Here is a 24,698-nt window from a genome sequence, read left to right as displayed (position 1 = left end):
AAATAATATTCACTATATGTATGTTGAAGTTTTGTTATTCAATAAAAAAATATTTTGTATTTATATTTTAATTTTGTAATTATCACTTCGAAAGTTTGAAAATGAGTTGGACCTACATCCACCACTCTATTGTTGTATTGCCTTTTATTTTCTATTTGTAGAATTATATCTCTAGATTTTGTTAAATAATTCTGCAATAATGAGAAGAAAAACATGGTGGATGCTGAAGAAATGATGTTTCAATCTATGTCCGGTTGGAAGAAGACAAGAAAGACACACAAAAAATGACGTTTCAATAATTCTAATATCTAAAATATAATTTATATATTTAAATTAAATTTTACAATATTATCTAAAAAAATTTAAACTTTATAGTTTATATATCCAAATATTAATAATGAGTTGCTATTTTTTTCATAACTTAAGTTGATTTATTTCGTATATTATAATATTAATATTTTTGTTAAATAAAGTAATTAAAAACTTCAAATAAAATATATTTTATATTAAATAGTTTCATTCACCGAGAAAAGAAAAAATTCAATCAAAAAAGAATGATAAGGTTCTCAAACAATGAATTTCCATTACTTGTATTGAAGTTCAATACAATGCAACATCATGTACATCACCTTCCTTTTAACAAATCAAAACAACGGAAAATTAAAATAAATGAAAGTTGAATAACAAACAATGATTATGGAGATGCATGGCATGGCAAACCAAGTGAAAGAATGGTGCCAAAGCTGTCCTCGTCTACTATGCGTGTGTTTGCTATGAGAAGGTAGGAAAAAGAAAACCCCACAAATATATCACTGTTTTAGACAACATCGTATGATCAAATCTTGGATGCCAATCCAGGAACCATATACCATCGACAACACAATTTTCCTAACAGAATTCGAGATCAAACTAAATGACGGATTGCTACTCAGATGCAGATGAAGCACATGGAATTCTTAGAATAGATCAACTTTCTTCTTCTTCAGGTCTTGCTTCCACTTTGGTAATCTATAGAATGCTTCTTTTTCCATACCGAAAACCATCTGGAACTCCTTATCAGACAGATAAGTCTGAGAAATCAAAGAATAAGAACAATATATTCGGGGAAAGAAAATAAGGAGTTAACTTAGAAACAACGATACATTGATGGCAGAACAAACCTCTGTCCGTTTGAGATTGATTCCGGTTACAGCATTACCAGATATGGCTTTCAGCTGCTCATAACTATATGTACCATTCTCATCCAGCTGTATCTTTTGCTTTGGTTCTGAATCCAACCCATTGGTTTCAGGTGCTACACTTGTCTCCTTGGCTTCGGCAACCTCTTGAGAATCCTCAACTTCAGAAGGGTATGCTTCACTTTTTGTTTCGGCTGTACAATCTCAACGCCATCAGACAGTTTCACAATTATATGAAAAAGATGAGGTCAAATTCAATAAAGAAGCTGGCATTAGGATGATTTAGCAACTACTTGCGAACCAGCTTAAAGCAACAATTTTCGTTTTCTAGATATCTTCTAGTCCAAATTACACGGGTTCTTACATGGTGGGGTAGATACAGGAGTGCTGCTAGCGAATTTTGCAGGGGATCCATCCTGCAGTAGCGTCTTCTTTTCAGCAGTAAGAACTGCAGAAAGAGCAGCTACAGCTGCTTCCCTTTGCGAACCCTGACCCGTTCTGGAAGGCTTTGGAGCTGACTTTTTGCTTGCCGATGATGAATTGAATGCAGATGATAAGGCGGCTAGAGCTGATGCTCTTTGAGTAGGCCCACCATTATTTCCGTTTGATCGAGCCTGGGACTGCAACAATGGCACATATCAAATCCTTAGCTCACAAGCAGTGTAACAAATGCCTTGAATTCTCAAAATACGGGCACAAATCAGCCATAATAATATACATGAAAGAAAATAATACATTAGACATGCATCAAATTAGAATACATCCCTAATCAAGTATTGTTGATGATAAATTAAGGGTTGTGGCGGCTTTTGTGCAATTCACCCCTTCTGATGTGGGCGAAGAGCCATAGCCGGTGTAATTAATAGGTTGTAGAAGAGGATCCACCGTGTGTCTAGGGAGATCCTGGAAGAAGTCCCCTTCTCCAGCCAGTATGATGTAAACAACTAGACATTTTGCCTAGGCAATAAGGCTGATCAAAAGCCATGACTTTCCTTGTGGTTCCTGAAAGTAAATTATAAATGGTTCTCCTATGTTCCTGATAATATGGTGGATATCAAGTTTCACCATTCCCTAGTGTCAAATTTCAAAACCAATGAATCAGTGTGTGCAAAATAGGCAAAACTGAAATCAAATCGCAGAAAATAATCTTTTTCATAACTCATAAGATGGAAAGAAAAAGGAAAGGAAAGGAAAAAAAACTAGTACACGGGATAACTCAACACGCTTCATTTTCTGCAGTGAAAACCTAATGTCAGATCGGCTTCAAGCAGGTACATAAGCATATCAAAGAAGAGAGACGCAAAATAGGGGCAGGCAAGGATGACATAGGTGTGATAACTTTTGATAAAATTACCATTTGTAAAATAGGGGCTTCAAGTGGAAGGTGCATAACCATAATTAAACATAGGAATCAAATTGACAACATTTGAAGTTTAGAATGAAAGACAGCAATAAAGCAAAAATGATTTTCAACTTACTAGACAGCTAATATAGATGGAATTAACAGGTTCAGCTTACTAGCTCCTTTTCAGTTTTTATTAATTGAGACTTCAAAGTAGATACAATAGAAAGAAAAAAAGATATAGAAAAGAGCTCACGAAAAGTTAAGTCGCATAAGCAGTCAAAACTGTACATACATACATATAGAGAGAGAGAGAGTTTAGCAAAGTTAAGTGGCATATGCAGTTTCATTACCGATGAGGTTGGTTTGGCAGAAGATGGATTGAATGCAGAAGATAAGGCAGCTAAAGCTGAAGCCCTTTGAGTGGGACCTCCTTGGTTCCCATTGGACTTGACCTGTCCCAGCAGAGCATGGAATCCATTAGTCAGGGAACTAGTACATATAGTAAATATATTTGTTTTTCCTTTTGAGAAAAGAGAGACCAAGAAATTATCATCTATAAACATGACATAATATCACTTGTCCTTAATTTACCAATACAAATCGTCAACCTCAACAAATACTACAAGGTCAGGATCAAGGTTCCACCTCTGGTTCAACCACTACTTATTTTCATTCATCGTCGTAAAATTTTGCTTTACATGTCACTCAAGACACGTCCTCTTTCTGAATTTAGTAGAAATATGCTTAAAATAAAAAATGGTTCTTGAAATCAACAAGGAATTAAAAACTAAAGCATTTTTTTAACTTGTTAAAAGACCCATAATAAGATTAACAGGAAGCCGCAAAGAATTGAAATTGAATGGCAAAAGATGTATTGTTATATTCTATCCTAGCTCTTTATCCATCAAAATTTCATAGATTGATAATAAGTTATTTTCCATACAAGGAGCCTTGAAAATTAACCCTAGTTAGATTTTTTTTATGATCCAAATTTCTCGGTGAAAAAAGTCATGAATTTTACTGTAATTCACTCTTATTAAATGTGTAGGAAACTTACAATTATATAAACAAGCCTAAGCCTTATCTTAGGTAACTTCTAAACTAAGTAAGAGACTAATTCTAGTAATAAAAAGAGTCCCTTAGATTTAGGGATACTAACTTTTTTTTTTTTATAGGAATAGGAGGCCTCATTAAAAACCTCCCTCTTAGTTGGCTCTTGTGAAAGAGGCAACTAGCGGAAGGAGGAAAAGAGTACCTCATTTTATTAATGACCCATAATTACATAAGATACAACTTACATAATAAACTTCCCTAGATAAAATACATAACACTACAACAACAGAACACAACACCTCAACCAATCCCCTCTTTTGCTAACTTGTCTGCTTCCCAATTACAGCTCCTTGGAATCCAATTAATAATAAAACCCCTAGCAGATACATAGGCCCCAATTTCCTCAACCAAAGAGCTACAGAACGTTGGGGCAGAAATAGGTATCAAGATCCAATCCACTGCTTTCCTGCAATCACTCTCGAGGATAAGTCTTCCCTTCGTTGCCCACTCCGATGAAAGAAATACATCAATTCCCTGCTTAATAGCTTTTAACTCAGCTAACATAGGAGGGCCTGGTCCCACAGCCATAGAGAAAGAGGCTAAAATAGAGCAATTGGAATCTTTCAAAACTCCTCCAATTCCTCCCTGCAGCCCATCCCCTCTCACCGCCCCATCAACATTGAATTTAAAGAAATCATGAGGGGGCAGAGACCAACAAATAACCTTCTTCTTCTTAGATATCTTAGTATGGATTCTGTCCGCAAGCAATGGATCCCCTATTAATAAGTCAGCCTGAATGTTAACAAGAGGAAATTTAGCTAAGAACCATTTAGCCAGCCTATATCTGGTTATAAAGAACAGAGATGAGCTATCAAAATTCCAGTTTTCAAATACCACCGAATTCCTTGCTTTCCATAGTGACCATAAAACTACTCCAGGAATAAACTTCCAGATGGTAGAGTACTCCCAAATATAGGACCAAGAACAAAGTAGTGAAACCGGATCTTGGGGCAAAACTGTAGAAATATCCCAAAAATTAATGAATCTATTCCACAGCTCCATTGCAACCGAACAAGATACAAAAAGATGTTGAATTGACTCCTCAAAGTTATGACATAATGGACACTGGACATTTTCCAGATTAACTCCTCTCTTCTTAAGTTCCACTCTAACAGCCACTTTCCTATGAGAAATCTGCCATAGGAAAGTTTCCACTCTAGGAGGTACCAAACCAGACCAAACCCACTTCTTCCACTGGAAATTATCTCCATTTCTGCTTGAAAGAGCAATTCTGCATGACTTAACCAAGAACAAACCATCACCATTCCCCGACCACCCAAGGAAATCATCTACTGATTCAGTCAGGCGAATATTATCAATCAAAAGCATTAATGACATCCACTGATCCAATTCCCAGTCACATAAGTTTCTCCTTAACTGAATATTCCAAATCCAACCATTATTTTCAAAGCACCCAAAATCTACAACTTTTCCTTTTTTATTGTTCGATAGAGCGAATATCCTAGGGAACTGACTCTTTAAGGAAGAGCCATTGACCCAATCATCATTCCAAAATTCAATTGATCTACCATTCCCCACGTGAATCTTCGAATTGGACCTCAAGCACTCCCCTATTCGATCCTCTTTCTCATAATTATTCAGAATACCTCTCCAAATCCAAGAGTCTACAGGAGAAATGGCATTGCATATTGGCAAGGATAAATTACTGACATTAAGCTTACAACACAGTAATTTTTTCCACTGAGCCTCCTTCTCGTTTGCATACTTCCAAACCCATTTCCCTAGCAATACTCTATTCACCAATCTCATGTCCAAGATTCCCAAGCCACCCTCGTCATAAGGTTGACACACCTTATTCCAATTTATCCAATGGATCCGTTTCTTGGCTTGTCCTTCACCCCAAAGAAAACTAGCCATTATAGAGTTTAGTTTCTGATTAACCTTCAACGGTAATTTAAAGATAGAAAGGTAGAAAATAGGTAAAGAAGACAGCACCGATTTCACCAACACCACCCTCCCAGCCATCGATAAAGAGGAAACTTTCCAACCTGCTAGCCTGCTGTACACTTTCTGCAGAACTGGCTCCCATAATACTTCTGAATTTCTAATTGCACCTATTGGTAAACCAAGATAAGTCATAGGAAAATAGCCCATCCCACAACCTGCTTTAGATGCCCAATCTTTGACAATGTCCTCTTAACTTAGGTAACTAATCTCTGACACTCCCCCTTAAGCTGGGAGCATGGATATCTTTCATCCTCAGCTTGCTTGTTAACTTCTGAAAATACTTACCAAGTAGACCCTTGGTAAGTATGTCTGCAACTTGAACTCCAGTGGTCACATAGGGAGTACAGATCAGGCCACTGTCAAGTTTCTCTTTTATGAAATGTATATCCACTTCAACATGTTTTGTTCTATCATGTTGAACTGGATTATGAGCAATGTTGATTGTTGACTTGTTATCACAGTAGAGTTTCATTGGTCCATTCCACTTTATCTTCAAGTCTTCTAAAATAATCTTCAACCATAATAACTCTCAAATTCTCAATGCCATAGCTCAAAATTCAGCTTCTGCACTTGATCTAGCCACCACATTTTGTTTTTTTTCTTCTCCAAGTAACTAAGTTTCCTCCAAAGAAAGTGCAATAGCCTGGGTTGACCTTCTATCAATTATGGATCCTGCATAATATGCGTCTGTGTATGCTTCCAGAGTCAAGTTCCCCCCTCTTCTAAATAGAACTCCTTTGCCTGGTGTACCCTTCAAGTACTACAAAATTTGGAGTACAGCCCTTAGGTGTGATTCCTTGGGATTGTGCATGAATTGGCTCACAACCCCAACAGCATATGCTATGTCTGGTCTGGTGTGTGACAAATATATAAGCTTTCCTACCAGTCTCTGAAAAAAAACTTCTGTCAACTGCCATATCATCCTTCTTTGAGTCTCCAAGCTTGTGATTGCCTTCTATAGGAGTTTATGCTGGTTTACTTCCTAATTTTCCAGTTTCCTTCAACAAGTCCAATGTATACTTCTGTTGAGATATAAAAATCCCTTGTTGTGAGTGAGCCACCTCAATACCAAGGAAGTATTTTAATCTTCCAAGTTCCTTCACTTCAAACTTCTTTATAAGACACTTCTTTAAATTAAAATTCCTTCAGAATCATTACCTGTAACAATTATATCATCTACATACACCAACAGTGCAATTACTCCCCCTGAAGGAGAGTATTTCACAAACACAGTATGATCACCTTGACTTTGTTTAAAGCCTTGTTTTAGCATTACTTTAGTAAATCTCCCAAACCAACTCTTGGGGACTGCTTTAGTCCATAAAGAGCTTTTCTCAATTTACACACTGCCTGTCCAGTATTCGAATCAAATCTGGGTGGAATATCCATGTAAACTTCTTCTTCAAGGTCCCCATGAAAAAAACATTATTGATGTCAAACTGCTGCAAATTCCATCCCTGAATAGCTGCTAAGAACAGTAGAACCCTCATTGTGTTCATCTTTGCAACAGAGGCAAAAGTTTCAAGATAGTCAATTTCATAGGTTTGAGAGTATTCTTTTGCCACCAATCTTGCTTTGTACCTTTCTAGAGAACCATATGATTTATACTTAACAGTAAATACCCATTTGCATCCTACTGTTTTTTTCCCTTCTGGAAGCTTCACTAGATCCCATGTCTTATTCTTCTCCAGCACCTCCATTTCCTCTTTCATAACTATTTTCCAATTTTCATTTTCAAATGCCTCAGATATTGTTTTAAAAATAACAATGTCATTTAGGCTAGTAAGGAAGGTTCTGTAATTAAGGGATAGGTTTTTGTAGGTCAAAAATAGATAGGTAGGATGTTTGGTGGTGCATGTTCTTTTTCCTTTTCTAATAGCAATGATAAATTCAAAATCAGAAGCAGATATAGTATTTTCAGCATCACTTTGTTCAGAAGAAGTTTCAGAGTGTACCTCAAACTGTATAGGAGCAGAAGCAGGAGAAAGGGATGATTGAATCTGCATAGGTGCCTTCTTCCTCAAATAGACCCTTAGGGGACAGGTAGTGTCTTGAATATTGGGCTATGATGTATTAATGTTTGGTTGAGGAGTACTAGGTTCTGACTGGGGAGAGGATGAAGTAGAAGCAAGCTGTGTTTTTGTCTGTGTTTTGTAGAATGTATAGGTATAAGTGTAGGTATAGGAAAATGAACAAGGGGTTGAAGTAAAAACAAATTTGCATCCTTATCTTCCCTAAAAGATATTTCCCCTGAAGATAAAGAACTGTAAAATAACTCTTTTTTCCCACAAAAGTGACATCAACATAAGTGTAGTATTTTCTTGTAGGAGGATGGTAGTACTTGTAGCCTTTTTGAGTGGAGGGATACCCAATAAAAATACATTTTAATGCCCTTAGATCAAGTTTCCCTCGGCCTTGAGAATGAATGTGAACAAAAGCAACACACCCAAATACCCTTGGTTTTAGGTTAAGAGATAGATTGAAATTTGGAAAGAACTTTGTAACGGTTTGAAGGGGACTCTGGGATTCAAGAACTTTAATGGGTAGCTTGTTTATCATGTAAGTGGCAGTTAACACGGCTTCCCCTCAGTACCTTTTAGGGATATTGTTTTGAAATAAAAGGGCTCTAGTTACGGCAAGAAGATGTCCATTCTTTCTTTCTGCTACCCCATTCTGTTGGGGAGTGTTTACACAAGAGGATTCATGTATAATAGCTCTTTCTAAGAAATAAGGAGTTAGGATTTGATTAAAGTAGTCATTGGCATTGTCTGATTTGATTCGTTTTATTTCAGCCCTAAATTGAGTCTTGATCTTGGTGTAAAAGGTGTTAAAAGTAGAGGTAACATCAGACTTTTGTTTTAGTAGATAAATCCAAGTAACCCTAGTACAATCGTCTATAAAAGACACAAACCATCTAGCCCCGGTTATGTTAGGAATAGTGGAAGACCCCCAAACATCACTATGGATAAGGGTAAAGAGACTGTTGGTTCATTTATTACTTGCTGGAAAAGAGGAACGTTTATGCTTTGCAAATTCACAAACTTCACAATGAAATTCTTCAACATATAAGGAATTACACAATGAAGGAAACATAGTTTTTAAGAGTCAAAAAGGTGGGTGAACAAGGCGAAAGTGATGTAGCCAGATTTGATCTTTATTGGTTGTAGATTCGGATAAAAAAAACAATGGTTGAGTATTCAAAACTCTAGCTGGTCCACTAAGGTCTTCAAGGTAGTATAAGCCATTTATTTCCCTAGCACGCCCAATCATCCTCTTCATTTCTTGCTCCTGAAAAATACATTGTCTAGGATGAAATAAAACACTGCAGTTAGTGTCTTTGATAAGCTTTGGAATAGAGATAAAGCTAGTAAATAGTTTTGGCACCGTGTAGAACATTTTTAAGCAATAAGTTTTTACTGATGGCAATATCTCCTTGGCCAGCAACCGTTGCCATAGTACCATCTGCAACTGTGATTTTCTTGTTACTAGAGCAGGGTATGTAGGTGAGGAAGTTCAGTGAAGAATTAGTCATGTGATTAGTGGCTCCTGAGTAAATTACCCATGAATTTTGGGTAAGTATGTGGGTAGATGATTTCAAGACATTAGAATTCTGAAAAGAGAAAGAAGATATACCTAAGAAAACTAAATTGCATGTACCTGCAGAGGATGGTTTTTCTAAGGATTCCAGTAGGTTTTTCAATTTTTCTACTTCTTCTCGGTTGAATTCAACATATTGTTCATCAGACTCCTTAGCCACATGTTTAGTTGCATGAGCTCTGCTTTGTCCTCTTGCTGAACCTCCTTTCTCTGTGAAGTTCTTATTTGCAGTCTGAGGTTTTCCATGCAGCCTCCAACATTTCTCTTTGGTGTGACGAAGTTTTTTGCAATAAGTACACCATAAGGAGTCCTTGTTAATCGTCCTTTTTCCTTCTCTTCCTTCAAATATTCTGCTGCTTCAGACGATTTGGTCCCTCAGGAACAACCTTATTAACCAAGGCTGAGATTTCTACTTGATTATTTTCAACCACCATCACTCATCTTCTTCCTTCTTCAGCGCGAATGATAGCAATAATTTCATTCAGTGAGGGCAGGTCTTCTTTTCCTATAATTTGGACCCTTACTGCATCAAATTCTATATTTAGTCCAACAAAAAAATCATAAATTCTATCTTTTTCTACAAACCTTTTTAGGATTGTTGCATCCTCATTGTATTTCATCTGAATGCATTGATAGTGGTCCATTTCCTGCCACATATTCTGCAGCATATTAGAATACTCTGTTATAGATTTGCTTCCTTGTTTAGTGGATGAAATCTTGCTCTTGATTTCATATATCTAGGCAGCATCTTGAACCTTCGAATAGGTTTGTTTTACAGCCTCTCATATCTCTTGGGTTGTTCCAAGAAACATGCAGGTGTCACTATATTCAGGCACCATTGAATTCCACAACCAAGACATAACCAATGAGTCTTGTTCATCCCAAGCCTCAAATTCGGGATCTCCTTCCTTTGGACCCATTCCAAGGAGATGATTAAGTTTACCTCTCCCTTTTAGGAAAGTCTGAACTAGTTGAGATCACTTAAGGTAGTTTTTTCCATTTAACCTATAAGTGGTTTGTATATTTTGTAAGTCACTTATCAAATTAGAGTGACTTCCCTCACCCATTGTGCCTCCTTGAGCAGTTTTTGTACTGCTGAAATTACCCGTATCGCCTATATTTTGCTGATCATGTGTCATACTCTCCTAAGAACTATAAAAAGACTCTCAACAAGGAGATTAAGACCCAAAAACGACTAGCATTGATACCATGACAAAAGCCATGACCTTTTACTCTAATTCACTCTTATTAAACGTGTAGTAAACTTACAATTATATATACAAGCCTAAGTTTTATCTTAGGTAACTTCTAAACTAGGTAAGAGACTAATTCTAGTAATAAAAAAAAGTCCCTTAGATTTAGGGATACTAATTAGATAGAATATTTACAAATCCAACTCAATCTTCTTAACTTAGGTAACTAATCTCTGACACTTGGTACAGGCAAAAACTTCAACCATTAAAATTTTTACTTCATGAGAACTAAGGAAAGAACTTGCCTCTACAGAATGACCAGCTCCAAAGAGCAATGCCACCTTTTTCTGGAATGAGTTTCCTTGAACCTGTGTCATGGAGCATATCTAAGTATAAATATCAAATAGATAAAGTTGAATGCAACATACATGAAAGGATGAATCATGTCAGTCAAATCTATGTTAATCCACCCTTGAAAACAAAAAAAGGGTGTCATAAATTTCGGTGAGTAGAGAAATAATAGCAACTGTATTTATTTCTTATTCGGGTACATTGTGAGTGGCATCAACATTATAATGTTGATATCGCTTTTTTTTATAGAAGTAAGAGGCCTCGTTAAAAACCTCCCTCATAGCTAACCCTTTCCCGGAAGAAAAAATCAACTCGCGGAAGGAGGAAAAGAGTACCTCATTTTATTAATATACCAGAAGTACATAAGACTTAACAATTACAGCAAACAGAATTACATAAGACTTAACAACTCCACCGACAACAAAAACCTACTAACTCGACAAGAAAATAACGTACAACTTAAACCTTATAATCAATCAATCCCTTCTTTACTAAACTATCTGCCTCCCCGTTACAAGCCCTTGGAATCAACCTAACTAACATCACCTTTTCAGAAATTAGTGACAAAATCTCTTTAACTAGAGGCGTAAAAAAAAAGGAGCCAAAGACGGGGACTAAATCCACTCCACTGCAAACTTACAATCACTCTCAACAATCAACCTACCAATAGAAACCCAACGAGAAGACAAAGATTTCAATGCCTCTTTTAATAGCTTTCAATTCAGCAACTGGTGGGGGACCTTGACCAATATGCTCTGAAAAAGTCAGAAGAGTGCAGTTATTCTAGTCTCTTAAAATACCTCCAACAGAGCCATCTAACCTTACAGCTCCATCAACATTCATCTTCAAAAAATCCATTGGAGGGGGGAGCCAGCAAAGCACAGAACAACCTTAGTTTTAGGAACTGAAATACCATATGCAAGAGATGGATCACCAATCAACACATCATCCTGTATAGGAAACTTAGGGAACTTGGCTAGAAACCATTTATATAACCTAAATCTAACAATGAAAAAAAAAGACAGCCTGTCAAGAGTTAATCCTTCAAACACAATTGCATTCCTAGCTTTCCAAATAGACCAAAATACGACTCCCAGAATAAATTTCCAGATCAACGAATTCACCCTCAAATCACCCCAAGAGTTGAGTAAAGAAGATGGGTCCTTGGGTAAAACTACGGATAAATCCCAAAAGCTTAGTAACTTATTCCATAATTCCCAAACTACATAACACGAAATAAACAAGTGATGAATTGTTTCCTCATGTTTCTTGCAAAATGGACAAAGAATATCTTCACTTAGGGACATTCTTCTGTTAACCAACTCTGCTTTGACTGCCACTTTCTGATGAGCAAGCTGCCAAAGGAAAGCCTCCACACGAGGTGGAGACAGTCCCAACCACACCCCTTTTAACCACAGATCGCTACCCCCAGACACCCTACCAAGTGCACTTCTACAAGATTTAACCGAGAACAGTCCACCACTTGCAGACCAACAAAGAAAATCTTCTATTGAATCTGACAGCTTTATATCGTTCAGTTTTGACATCAAAATCCATCCATTGATCAAATTCCCAATCACACAAATTCCTCCTGGTTTGAATATTCCACACCCAACAATTCGATTCAAAACTGCCAAACTCAGCAACCTTACCCCATTTGTTAGGAGAAAGCGCAAAGATTCAAGGGAAAATATTTTTTAAAGGAAACTCATCCACCCATGCATCAATCCAAAAAGAAATGGACTTTCCATTACCCACTTGCAACTTCGAATATGATCTAAGACATTCACCCTCCAAATCATTCTTCAAGTAATTATTGGCAATACCTCTCAAAATCCAAGAATATTGAGGAGAAATAACCTTACTAATAGACATGGTGTTGCAACTAACCTTCTGCTTGCTACATAATACTCTTTTCCATAAGGAATTCTTTTCATTGGCAAACTTCCACACCATTTCCCCATTAGAGCCCGATTGGTATGATTCAAGTCAAGAACACCGAGACCACCACAGTTCAAAGGACTGCAAATTGTACTCCAATTCACCCAGTGAATTCAATGGTAGTTTCTTAAAACTCATTACAATATTCTAGTCAACTCCATCTATGGTCCATACAATATCAATACATCGTCATAATGGAATCGTACTTTCCATCATTGGGGCTCTATCAATTCAATCTGAATTTTATACCTTAAGCTTTGACTTTTTACCTCCTGAACCTCAAAGCTGCTCTAAAATTTTCTTATTTTCCCTCATTTTACTAATCTTATTTAGTGCATAGGAAAATAAAACATGTGAAAACAGGTACATCTGATGGCTAAAGGTGTGATTAAATGGTTATTTAGTCTTATACAGACTCTACATCAAACTATTCAAACATTTCCTCATTAGAAAATAATTACGTTGGTTGAAACAATACAGATTCTAGATATTCTCCCATTTTGAATCAACAAGCTGAAAATAGGAATTCTCATAATTTCTTGTTGATGAAGATGAAAATGATACAAAAATGATTCAACATTAATTGAAGTGACATTAAACCAAAAGAATAAGTATAAAAATCCAGTCATGGACATACAATGGCTCGGGTGAATCCCATGAAAAGAATGTTGTGAAGAAGCAGGGTTCGTTTCCTTCAGAAACTTTGTAAAGTGGGACATTCGGAGACAAACCATCTAGAGAAGCAGCAAAGTCTATATATTTCTGCAAGTAACTTCTAAAATGAATAATGTGTGTATTGGAAAGATTAAAGAATGAAGGAATCACTGTTTTATTTATACCTGGCCAATTTCAAAAACATTTTGCCTTTCTTTGGTGTTCACAGATTGACCAACCCAAACAAACACTTCAGCATGTGTGTCGAATATCAAAATGTCTTCTGTCAAGAGATCATCTTGAGTGAAATTGTAAACTTCCTCAACCTATACAACAAAATGAAAGTTTATACATAGAAGACACTTGGATGCCTGTAGGAATGACTGTAAATTACATCATTAAGAACTCACCTCAAACTTTCCTGGGGTGTCCATGAGGACGAAGACAAAATCATGGAAAGAACAGTTAGAATGGAAACAAGCTTCATTAACAACTGAAGCAAATCACAATCATAAAAAAGAAGAAAAAAAACCTTTATTTAGAGAGAAAGTGAACAAGTGGGGATCCCTGACAGTCTCTGTAGATGCCTTTTTACTGGTATAACTTTGTTTCCCCCCAAGTGCAGACCAGAAGGCATTGCTCTCTGTTCCTTCTTTAGCATGTTTAAGATAACCTCCAGGCTGAATGCAAAAGAAAATGAATATATGATTGATTGAAATGGGTGGAGTTGCTTGAAAGAACTAGATAGTGCTATTATTGACTTTTATCATTTAGGAGAAAACCATAACTAAAATAGGTACAATAAGCTGAAGTCTGATCAAAGAAAAACTTGAATAGAACAATAAAAATGTACAGTTATCATTACAAGAATTAAATCTTACCATTTGATTAGAACATGATATATTAACTATATTCCTGTTATTACATTCTTTAGTTGTAGTGATTAATTAGTCAACTTGAACTGGTGGAACTTAGATTCTAGACTGCAACTTGTATAAGTAATATACCTTCAGAAACTCTGCCACTTTTGCAGCTAATTGCTGCTGTTCAAAAGTGCTTTGATTCCCATGCCAAGTAAAAATTGAAGATCCAGATTGCAAGAGGAAACACTCAGTTGAGTTTAATGATGTTGCCACCTAAACAAAAGTTTTTTTTTTTTTGAAAAGAAAGCATTGATGTTAGGTTACGAAAGGAATAATTGTGCTGCACACAGCATGACAACAATCTACAGGAATACAATCATCATCACAAATTTGATGTCAAATAAGTAGCTTGCATCTAATAGAGAGAGAATGAAGATTGCATTTGTCCCCTTCTCTGCTTTTCAACATCTCATAAATGTATTGGCAAATAAAATACTTTAGCAGGGGAAAACAAATTTCTTTTATAGGACCAATGAACTAAAAGCCAAGGACATTATGAGTAAGCTTCATTGGCTAAATAAGTAATGTCACATTATTTTGTCCAAGGTTTGGTAGGGGGAATATACAAAATTTTGTCCAAGGTTCTGTCAAGAAGGCTAAGGTTGTGCATAGGAGGGTTAATTGGTCAATCTCAATTTGCTTTCATCCCGGGAAGACAGATTTGTGACTGCTCCTTAATTGCTAATGAAGCCATTGATTTTTGGAGGAGGAAAGGAAGGGAAGGTCTCGTCTTCAAAGTGGATTTCAAGAGGGCTTATGACACTGTTGATTGGAATTTTTTAATTCAAATTATGGAGTGTATGGGGTTTAGTAGAAGATGGAGGTTGTGGATATATAATTGCTTAAGTTCAACTTCTATTTCAGTTCTTGTTAATGGCTCTCCTACTGAAAGTTTTAAAATTTCTAGGGGGCTGAGACAAGAGTGTTCTTTATCCCTGCACCTGTTTAATTTAGTGGGGGAATTTTTGAATATGTTGTTGTCTAAAGCAGTAGTGTTGGGGCTGTTCGAGGGTTTTCAAATAGGTTCTGATAATTCTTCTTCGATGCTGTCTCATTTACAATTTGCGGATGACTTAATTATTTTTTGCAAAGCTTCTAAGGGACAGTTGGAAAATCTGAAGAGGGTTTTGGTTGTATTTGAGATGTGTACGGGACTTCAGTTGAATTTGGTGAAGAGCAGAATTTTTGGTATTAATTTACAAGATCAGATTGTTGGGGAGTGGGCAGAATCTATTGGTTGTTTAAGAGACTCGTTTCCGACAGAATATTTGGGATTACCATTGGGAGCAAAGAGAAATTCTATTCAACTATGGGATCCGATTGTGAATAAGTTCTATCAGAAATTGGCAGGCTGGAAATTATCTTCTCTATCCATGGCAGGAAGGACAGTTTTGATAAAATCAGTCTTGAATGCACTCCCTAATTATTATATGTCAATTTTCAAAATGCCAGTGGTTGTGAGGAAGAAACTGGAATCTATTATGGCCAGCTTCTTGTGGGGTTCATCGGATGAGAAGAAAAGGTTTCATTGGGTTAGCTGGAATACTGTTTGTAAAAATAAAGAGTTGGGGGGATTGGGAATTTCGGATCTTAAGCTACGGAATAGAGCTTTATTGGGCAAATGGGTATGGAAGTTTGGTACAGAGATGGACTCTCAGTGGAAGGCAATGATATGTTCTAAGTATAATGTGGGAATGAGTTCTATTGTTTTAAATGATAATGTGCCTTCTAATGTGTCTTGGATTTGGAAAAGTGTTTTAAATAACTATCGGACTAATGACTCATTTGGGTTATGCTTTCGAAATAATCTAGTGCTTCAGGTGGGAAAAGGAGATTCAATTAGATTTTGACATGATTCATGGATTTCTAACTATTCCTTGAAGAATTTGTTTCCTAGGATCTTTGCACTGTCAGTTAATAAGGAAGGGGTTGTGGCTGATTTTGGGGGTATGTCGAATGGGGAGTGGGTGTGGGATTTACAACTTAGGAGGAATTTAATGGATAGTGAGTTTGAACATTGGATGGAAATGATGGTATTGTTGGATAATGTTCGTCCTCTGTTGAAGGGTGAAGACCGTTTGGCGTGGAAAGGTAGCGGGGATGGTGTGTTCTCGGTTCAATCTTGCTCTAGATTATTTTCTAGTTTATCAGACTCAGATAATTCATGGTTGGAGATTGTGTGGAAGGGTTTAGTTCCACCTAAAGTGGAGATATTCCTTTGGCAAGTTATTCATCAGAAGTTGGTTGTCAAAACTGTTTTAATGAGAAGAGTCAAAAATATCGAAAACCCACTTTGTGTGTTCTGTGGAGTGGAACCAGAATCGGTCAGTCATATATTTTTTTCTTGCGTCCAGGTTTGGCAGATTTGGGTAAACTCCTACGTCTGTGGAAAGTTATCTCAATTCTTCCTAATAATCCAAAAGGCTTCTTGCTTTCATGGTTGCAATTAAGACCTAACTCGGGTATTTGGAGATTTATTCCAAGAGCTGTTTTGTGGTTTGTCTGGCTATGCAGGAATCAGATTGTATTTGAGAAAGGCAAATTGGATAAAGCTAATCTATTTTTTTTTGGTGAGGTATAGGGTGGCGTCATGGTTTTTAGCTAAAAATAAGGATGTGTCTATTCAAGTGGACAGCCTTGTGGGAGATCTTACTTTGGCGGATATACATAAGTCCCCCTCTAACTTTCGACTGTCAAGATTAAAATGATGCCCTCCTCCTACAGGTTATTTTAAGATGAATGTTGATGGGGCTGTTAACTTTGACTGGAGAAGAAGAGGGGTTGGTAGAGTTCTTAAAGATATTGATAATAACAAGTTGGTTTCCTTCTCTAGAGCAGTAGGACCTTGTTCTCCTATTCTTGCTGAGATTTTTGCTATCAAAGTGGGGTTAGCAGTGTTTTTTGAGTCAGTTTGGAGGGACAAAGGAATTCTGATTTTAGAAAGTGACTCGTTTATTGCTGTGAAGTGGATCAACAGCCCGAAACTATGCCTGGTTCATCTTGTTGATTTGATTACAAAAATTCAAAACACAGTTGTGCAGTCTAATGTTATTATTAAGCATATCAGCAGGTGTATTAATGTGGAAGCTGATTGTCTAGCTAAGTCAGGAATTGGTTAGTGAGTGAGGAGGTTGTTGTTATGAGTTGTGGGTCTGGTGTATTATTTTGGTTATGTTTCTATGTTAGGCAATTTTATGTAATGTTTGGTAATCTTATGTAATTATGGGTTATTAATATATTAAGGCACTCTTTTACTCCTTCAGCCTTTTTGTCTCTACACAAGAGGCAACTATGAAGGAAGTTTTTAATGAGACCTTCTATTCCTATCAAAAAAGTAATGTCACATTATAATTAGTAAAATCAATAGCAGAAGGATTTTTCTTCATTGCTTGAGAGAATAGCAGAAGGGATGGAAACTTCGATAGACAAGATGAATATTATAATGCTTTTTGATGCATCAAATTATGAATAATATAATGCTTTTGGAAGCGTATTGGAAGAGATTAATCTCACTACTTCCAGAAATAAATGAAAAAAATCTCAATTATTTGAGATAGGCAAGGTCGTTAAAGCTAGAACAAAACAAAGAGATATCTTTTTGATGCATCAAATTTTGTCGATGAAAGAAACAATTCCTCACCGGGAAAAGAGAATAGAAGCATTCAATTGTTTGCCTGTTAACTTGCCGAACTTTTTAAAAAATTCCTCAAATCAAACAGAGGTTCAACTATAAACTTTTCAGTGCAAATTGAAAAACATGTTGCATCAAACAAGGTTCTACTTAATGGTGTCAACAGGAAATGTTATGGTCTAAAATGTACTTACATTTAAAAAATAAATAAATAAATAAACAGAACTACTGGTTTGTATGTAAGTTGGGAAAAACATTCATGCACTGGAAATGCAAAACCCACCAGACATGATTTAAAGGGGAAAATTTGACAAAATAACCATCTAATACATACAGCATCAACTTGCAGTGCTTTATTATTGTGCATGGCGGTTCCTGAAATCTGAAATAGAGCAACACAATCTGCAGTATAGGTTTCATCTGTCAAGCCTTTGTCTTCTATACTCTTTTTATAACCACCCTAGATAGGAATCAATCATAGGAAAAATAGTCAATATCATCGAATTCTAAACCAAAGACCCTCAAGCAGTTTGAAATGAGATTCTAAATTTTGAAGTTAAATTGAATACCTTAAGTACCACCATAGGTTGGAAAAGTGCAATGAACTGCGGTGGCTCTTTACCTTCGAACACCCGACCCTGCAAGAAGCATATATTAGCAACATAAGCATTAGAATCATGTTAGTCAGCCAAAGGTAACATGTTACCTGAACCGGCCTCCCCTTAAGCGAGTTAAACATTGTATTAGCCAACCGAGCAGCCATCTTCTGGTCCTCCTGATTTAAGAAATATGTATATTTTAGCAATAATATAGCAGGAATAGACATCACCAGAATAATGGTCCATCAATTTCACATGTAACTACATAAGCATCTCTTTCTTATATACAAAAAACATGAGGAATGGAAAAAAGAGGAGGCTCAGATCCAATTCAATTGGAAGTGCTTCAATCTTGAAAATAGACAAAAACTAATGATAAATGAATTGGCAGCTTAAGAATCCAAACTAGGTGGAGATCCAACTTCACAATGTACATGAAATTATGAAGGCGACTCTTAAACTCCAGGTGTGGTAGGCACTCGTATTATTTTAGTAATGACAAGCAGCTCATATTGGCAGCACTCTAGTCCATACTTTTTTAACATCAAATTCCACTGTTTCACATTGCTATGCGACTGTAAGTTCTATTATGAACACAGAGTAGAAGGTGAATGACTGAATGGGGAAGGGCATATTGTGCAACTTACTCCATACCAACTAAGAACAACAAAAATTACCTCAATGCTATCCTTTCCAATCCAACAGCATAGAAAGTAATCTTCTTTCCTCCCACCCCAGTGGTAGGTATAAAGCACAACGTAGCAGTCTCCACTGTAGAATTTTCCAACATCCTCTTTTGGCAATAGCGTCTTGGCACTGGCATTGATGCACCATACCTGAAAAATAAGCATCACTGTATTTGAGCAAAGAGATTTGGCCTTTTAAGTCAACTGGCAAAACCCAAGCAGACTATTAACTCGACCTCCATCTTTCCACTGCCTTCAAGCAAAGGAGGAACTTCTTCATTTACGGGAGCACTTTTACTCGTCCCCTTGACACCAGCTCCTTGTTGCTTCAGCAAAGCTAGAAGTAGAAAACACCATTCACCAATATTAACCACAAAATATAAGTGTAATTTGCAACTTAGTAATTGATCCCTACCAGCTACTTTTCCTCTACCCTCAGCACCAACAGTTGCGGTCCCTGCCGGCCAAGAATCAAAGTTGGACTTGAATGAATTATTTTCATACCCTTGGATGACACGGGTAATGCGGGTTGTTTTTGGTCTTTTCTGGCCACCAACAAAATCCTGGAGATAAAAGGTTGAGAATGAGAATTCATGGTCTTAAAATACATGAAGAAATCAATATCATGCCTCAAGCTCTACCTCAGCAACTTGACAGGCAGCCTTTCTGTCCTCTACTTGTGTCACCCGTCCAATCCATACAAAAACCTCAGCACCACAGTCTAGTATATAGCACTTGTTGTTTTCCAGTAAGCCTTTTGATAATTCGCCTCCTATGATCTTCACCTCACCATCAGTTATGCTACAGAAACCAGTGATTCCAAATTAGCAATTGATAAGACATATACCTCCAAAAGCAATAGTAACAGAAATAATATTTAACCAAAAAGTTTTCAACTGCCTACTTAAAAAGCCACTAAAAAGATGTTCTGTGTTAAAATAAGCATATAAAAAAAGATAGTTCAGTTAACCAATATTACATATAATAATAGTGACCATAAAAGTAGTATTAAAGCTGTCTGGAGAAACTCTAAGGTTAATAAGTTAATTTATTCTCTCCAGAGAGAATGTCTAAACACGTGAAGACTTTCTAAGGTCCACTCTAAATATCCGTGTCTCCTTTTCCTATTTGAAAAGGAAAAAAGGCAATTGACATAAGTGTATGAATAAAATAATGCTAATCTTAACCTACACTGTCTCGTGACTTCTCCTAATCACAACATTCTTGATAACACATTAAAAAACTTGATTTTGTATTTCTTGCAGCATAAAGAATTGAAGATAATTGCTTGTACCAAAGCATATGAGAATCATAAGACATTGAACAAACTGAATGAGAAGGAGCTTAAAGGTTGAATTAATAGGTAATAGTTACCATAACTCCATTAAATGAGGCTAGGGTTTATATTTGCTACATTAGAACAGCTTGAGTTTAAGAACTGTTATATTGAGGGTAATAAATTAAATGTGATACAGAAATATGTGAAAGCTTAAGTATTTCAAGTACATAAAAAAGAAAAAGTCTTTGATGTGTGCTCGCAACAACGAGAAAACAAGTTATAAGTCCTATTCCAGTCTTCCAAATCCATGAACAGTTGCTTAATTTTCTATTATGATTTAGTAATCTGGTTGCAATCACTAAGAAACTAAATTATAGTTACCAACTTATAAAAATAAACATAAAAATACCTATAAAGTTTAGCGGGAGTAGTCTCGGGAATAACATCATCTTCACTGTGAACTTTCTTTCCTAGTGGAGCAAAACCACCAAACAGAACCCAAAACTCACCAGAGTCGACTCAGTGTCCAATTTTCCATCATCTGCAGGGTGATTACATTAATGCATATATTCAAAATGTACCAGACTTGGAGTAAAATAAATAAACCTTTCATGCAATTCAATTAGTACTCATACATTAGTAGAAAAGTGGGAAAAACAGCATTGTTGATACTGTAAATGCATAAACCCTTACCAACAACTGCAACATTGCATGTTCCATCATGATACTTTTCCTTTAAGAACTGAATAACCTCTAATGCCTTTGCTCTTTCCTGAATATTAGTGTTTGCACCATTGAACTGATAAATCTTATTCTGAGTGTCCAGGATAAATACATCATCGTGATTCAATGAAGATCGAGCAAAAGGAACCTGAAGGGCATAACACAAAATGGTATTCAGTTGATCCTCAATAGTCTCATTTAAAACTATATAATTAGTTCAAGGAACTCTTTGTTTCTTCCTTCTTTCTATCCACACTCATCAAACATATGTAGTGAACATCGGATACCTTCTTCAATCTGACAACTCGCTTTCCTTTGCAGACATATAACTGCTTTTCAAACTCTTCTTCTTCTGCCTTTTTAAATCCGGAAGCAAAGCCACCTTCTAATGGAATAATGCAAGGTTTAAAGTATGACAAAAATTTGTCAGATTCATGGCCTTGAAGTTCCCTGTGCTGCACTGCACACCCTCCTAGTACTGAATCCAGATCAATTGTTTTGATAGCAGCTGTTCCAGCCTCATCCTGAGCGTAACGAAATGATTTCAAAAGATGTCTTAATTTATTTGAAGGCACATTTAAATCCTGAACAAATTAAGAAGAGTAAAAGTAGATGCAGCGAAAACACACCTTACTAGTATCTTTACCAATCCAGAAGTGTATATCATATAGATATGAACCACCCTTGCTAGATGTTGTCTACAAAAATAGCACATAAAAGAAGTGATTGAGACATTACAAAAAAGCAGTAAACCACATTGAATGATTTATCTTGGCCCAGAATAAGGTAAAAAATGCATGTGCAGCAGTGCGAGTCCACAAAAAATAGAGAAAACAAGAGAGAAACAAAATCTTCACCTGTAAGACAATATAAGAATCCCCCATATAGAATTTCCATAGTCAGACTTTGGCAACGGAACTGGCTGAAAATTCTCAATACGCCAGATTTCAGTCCCACTATAAGATGTCAAGTGCAACAGTCTTTATGCGAAAAACTAGTAGCATATATATGTTTATGGAACATAAGCACACATCTCAAAAAGAACGCAAAAAACATGTCATTTTTTATTTTCGAGGTGGTGTTGGAAAAATAATTGATTATGGTCTCTCTTAGCAAAAGTTAGGTTTAAATAAATATACATACTCTTATATAAAGAAAAGGTTAAAAGAATCTCAAGTTCATGAATTCACAACTCATTATATGCCCCTTCATCTTAAGGATACGGTTTTTGACCCACTCCTTGAAATGCAGGATCCTGAACTTTTGCTGGGCTAGACATTTCTCAGAATTCTTTATCGATGTTTTATCAAGCAAATATATGATAGATCAACTTAGAATACAACCTGCACGAGCCAGGAAATTGCACAAAACTTACTGGAGAAATACATGTATTTTATTATGCACTCAAAAATGAAGTCCCAGTAGAAAATATTTATAGAAAAAAAAAAGTAACCATTTGATCAATGCATACAATAATTTTAGTTGATTAAAATTATGTTCCGATTTCACATTGCACTAATAAGCAGAAAACAAAGTGCAACAGTGTAACAATCTGGGCCATAGCAGAAAAAAGAGTTTCTTGTTATAACAGCACAATCAAAAAGAACTCATAGGTTTCACAATATTCAGTAATAAGCCAATGCAACGACACTATGTACTGTCAAAGATCCTACATTAAGAAATTTCAGATAGTCTTTATGTGTCCAAGCATGCAATGCAGCCAACTTGATATGTATTGCTTCTAAGTAAAACAATTCTAAATTAACATTAACAATCTCAGTAGCTGAATCCTGTCTTACCCATGACCTTCATGATATATCTTCTCTCCTCCATAAATTAATGTCTGGAATTTGATCCACATCAGAAGGAAGAGACTAATGTCTTAAGAATGTATTTCTTCCTTCCAAAACCAGATCTACCGGTCCAGTCAAAATGCTCTAATTAGGTTACTAAAGTAATTACAGCTTTAGTTTCTAATGACAGTATCCATACTAAGACTAAGACTTGGCTGAGCCGGGTCGAAAAGGCGGTGATAAAAAATAGAATAAGAATGATGTCTACAATTAACACATTTTATATTCCACACCAGTATATGAAATACTAAGAGCAACTTTTCAGCTTGTGTAAACTGAATGACGTGTTATTGCCTAATTCAAAACATCAAGATAAAGTTCAAATAATTGACAGTAAAAAAAAAAGAAGCATATGGATATGCACACATTTGACAACTTCACATGATATGGAATTTAATAATAAATAATCTCATATTATTCTGGCCAACAAAATAAAATAAGATAAACTGATTTTCTTTAAACCAATAATCATTCATTTTAATTATATTATAACAGAAGCCCACTTATACTACACACTAAGTTCCAAACGTTTGCTTGCAGTTGTCGCATGCTCTTAGGAGAATACCCTAATCAATCATGCTCGAAACTTGACATAAACATCAATCAACCAAGAGCACTTTGAGGAATGCAAAGTATTTTTTATTTGATCACACAAATAATCAGAAGGCAGCAACAGAATTTTAGTATTAGTGCCATTGATGAGCAATCCAAGCAGCAAGTTACATGATCAATCGCGGGATCAAAAAGCAAGGAAAAACTGACTAATAAGAACCCAACAACCATTCAAAACTTAACTCATCTTTTAATCTATAATGCTTGGTTACAATAACAAATTAAACCATTTCTAAACCCCTGCAAAAAAAAACTGAATTCTTTGTCAGAATAAAGCTTTAACAAGCAGACAATTGGATCAAAACAAGAGTTAAGGGAAAAAAGAAAAAAACCATTAAAGTTTAGACAATATCAAGCATACCCAGATCAATAGACATGAACACAAAAACGAAAAAATGGAGATCCAAATGAGTGATAACCAAAGAAAGCAAAGAGATTGATGGTAGCAATAGGAGGAAAAACAGATGGTGATGAAGGCAAAAGGGTACCTTGAGAAAGATCTCCCCCCCCCCCCTTGGAGTAAGCAGAGTAGGCAAATAAAAAAAATAAAAGGGAAGATGTTGGGAAAGAAAAAAAAAAGTGAATTATTGCAACGGTATCGTCGTGTGTTTTGCTGAGTGTCTCTCTTCAACTTTATATATTCATTTTTCTCAGACTTCTTCGAGATTTGCAACTGAAATATGAATGATTGAATTGTGGTTGAAACTTAAAAGCCGAAAAAACAAGCAATATAATGTTAGGAAGGAAAGTAAGGCTTTTTAGGTCAACAAAAATCATATCTTTGTAAAAATATCCAGTGACCATAGCATTGCTTAGATAGAACTTTTACTCGATTACCATTACCTTATTTTTTTTTCCTTCTATTTTCAGTCTTTTCTCTTCTTCTTTTTTTCTTTTTACAGTTTAAATATTAGTAAGACTTTGCTATAATTGTTATATTTATAATTTTTTAATTATCGAGATAAATCAGTTCTTATACAAACAAATAACATTATTTATCGAATGTATTAAGATTTTAGTTATATTTTTAATAGTCAAGATTTTAGTTATAT

The 24,698-nt window shown here is 35.9% G+C and overlaps 1 pseudogene; it reads right to left on the bottom strand.

The window, feature by feature from the left end:
* Positions 1 to 560: 560 nt before the first annotated feature.
* Positions 561 to 24,358, bottom strand: LOC120155630 (annotated as a pseudogene).
* Between the last annotated feature and the right edge of the window lie 340 nt (positions 24,359 to 24,698).

The sequence above is a fragment of the Hibiscus syriacus genome, unplaced genomic scaffold (genome assembly GCF_006381635.1).
Source record: "Hibiscus syriacus cultivar Baekdansim isolate YM2019G1 unplaced genomic scaffold, ASM638163v2 tig00111199_pilon, whole genome shotgun sequence".
Classification (NCBI taxonomy): domain Eukaryota; kingdom Viridiplantae; phylum Streptophyta; class Magnoliopsida; order Malvales; family Malvaceae; genus Hibiscus; species Hibiscus syriacus.
This window is presented reverse-complemented; position numbering and strand designations above follow the sequence as displayed.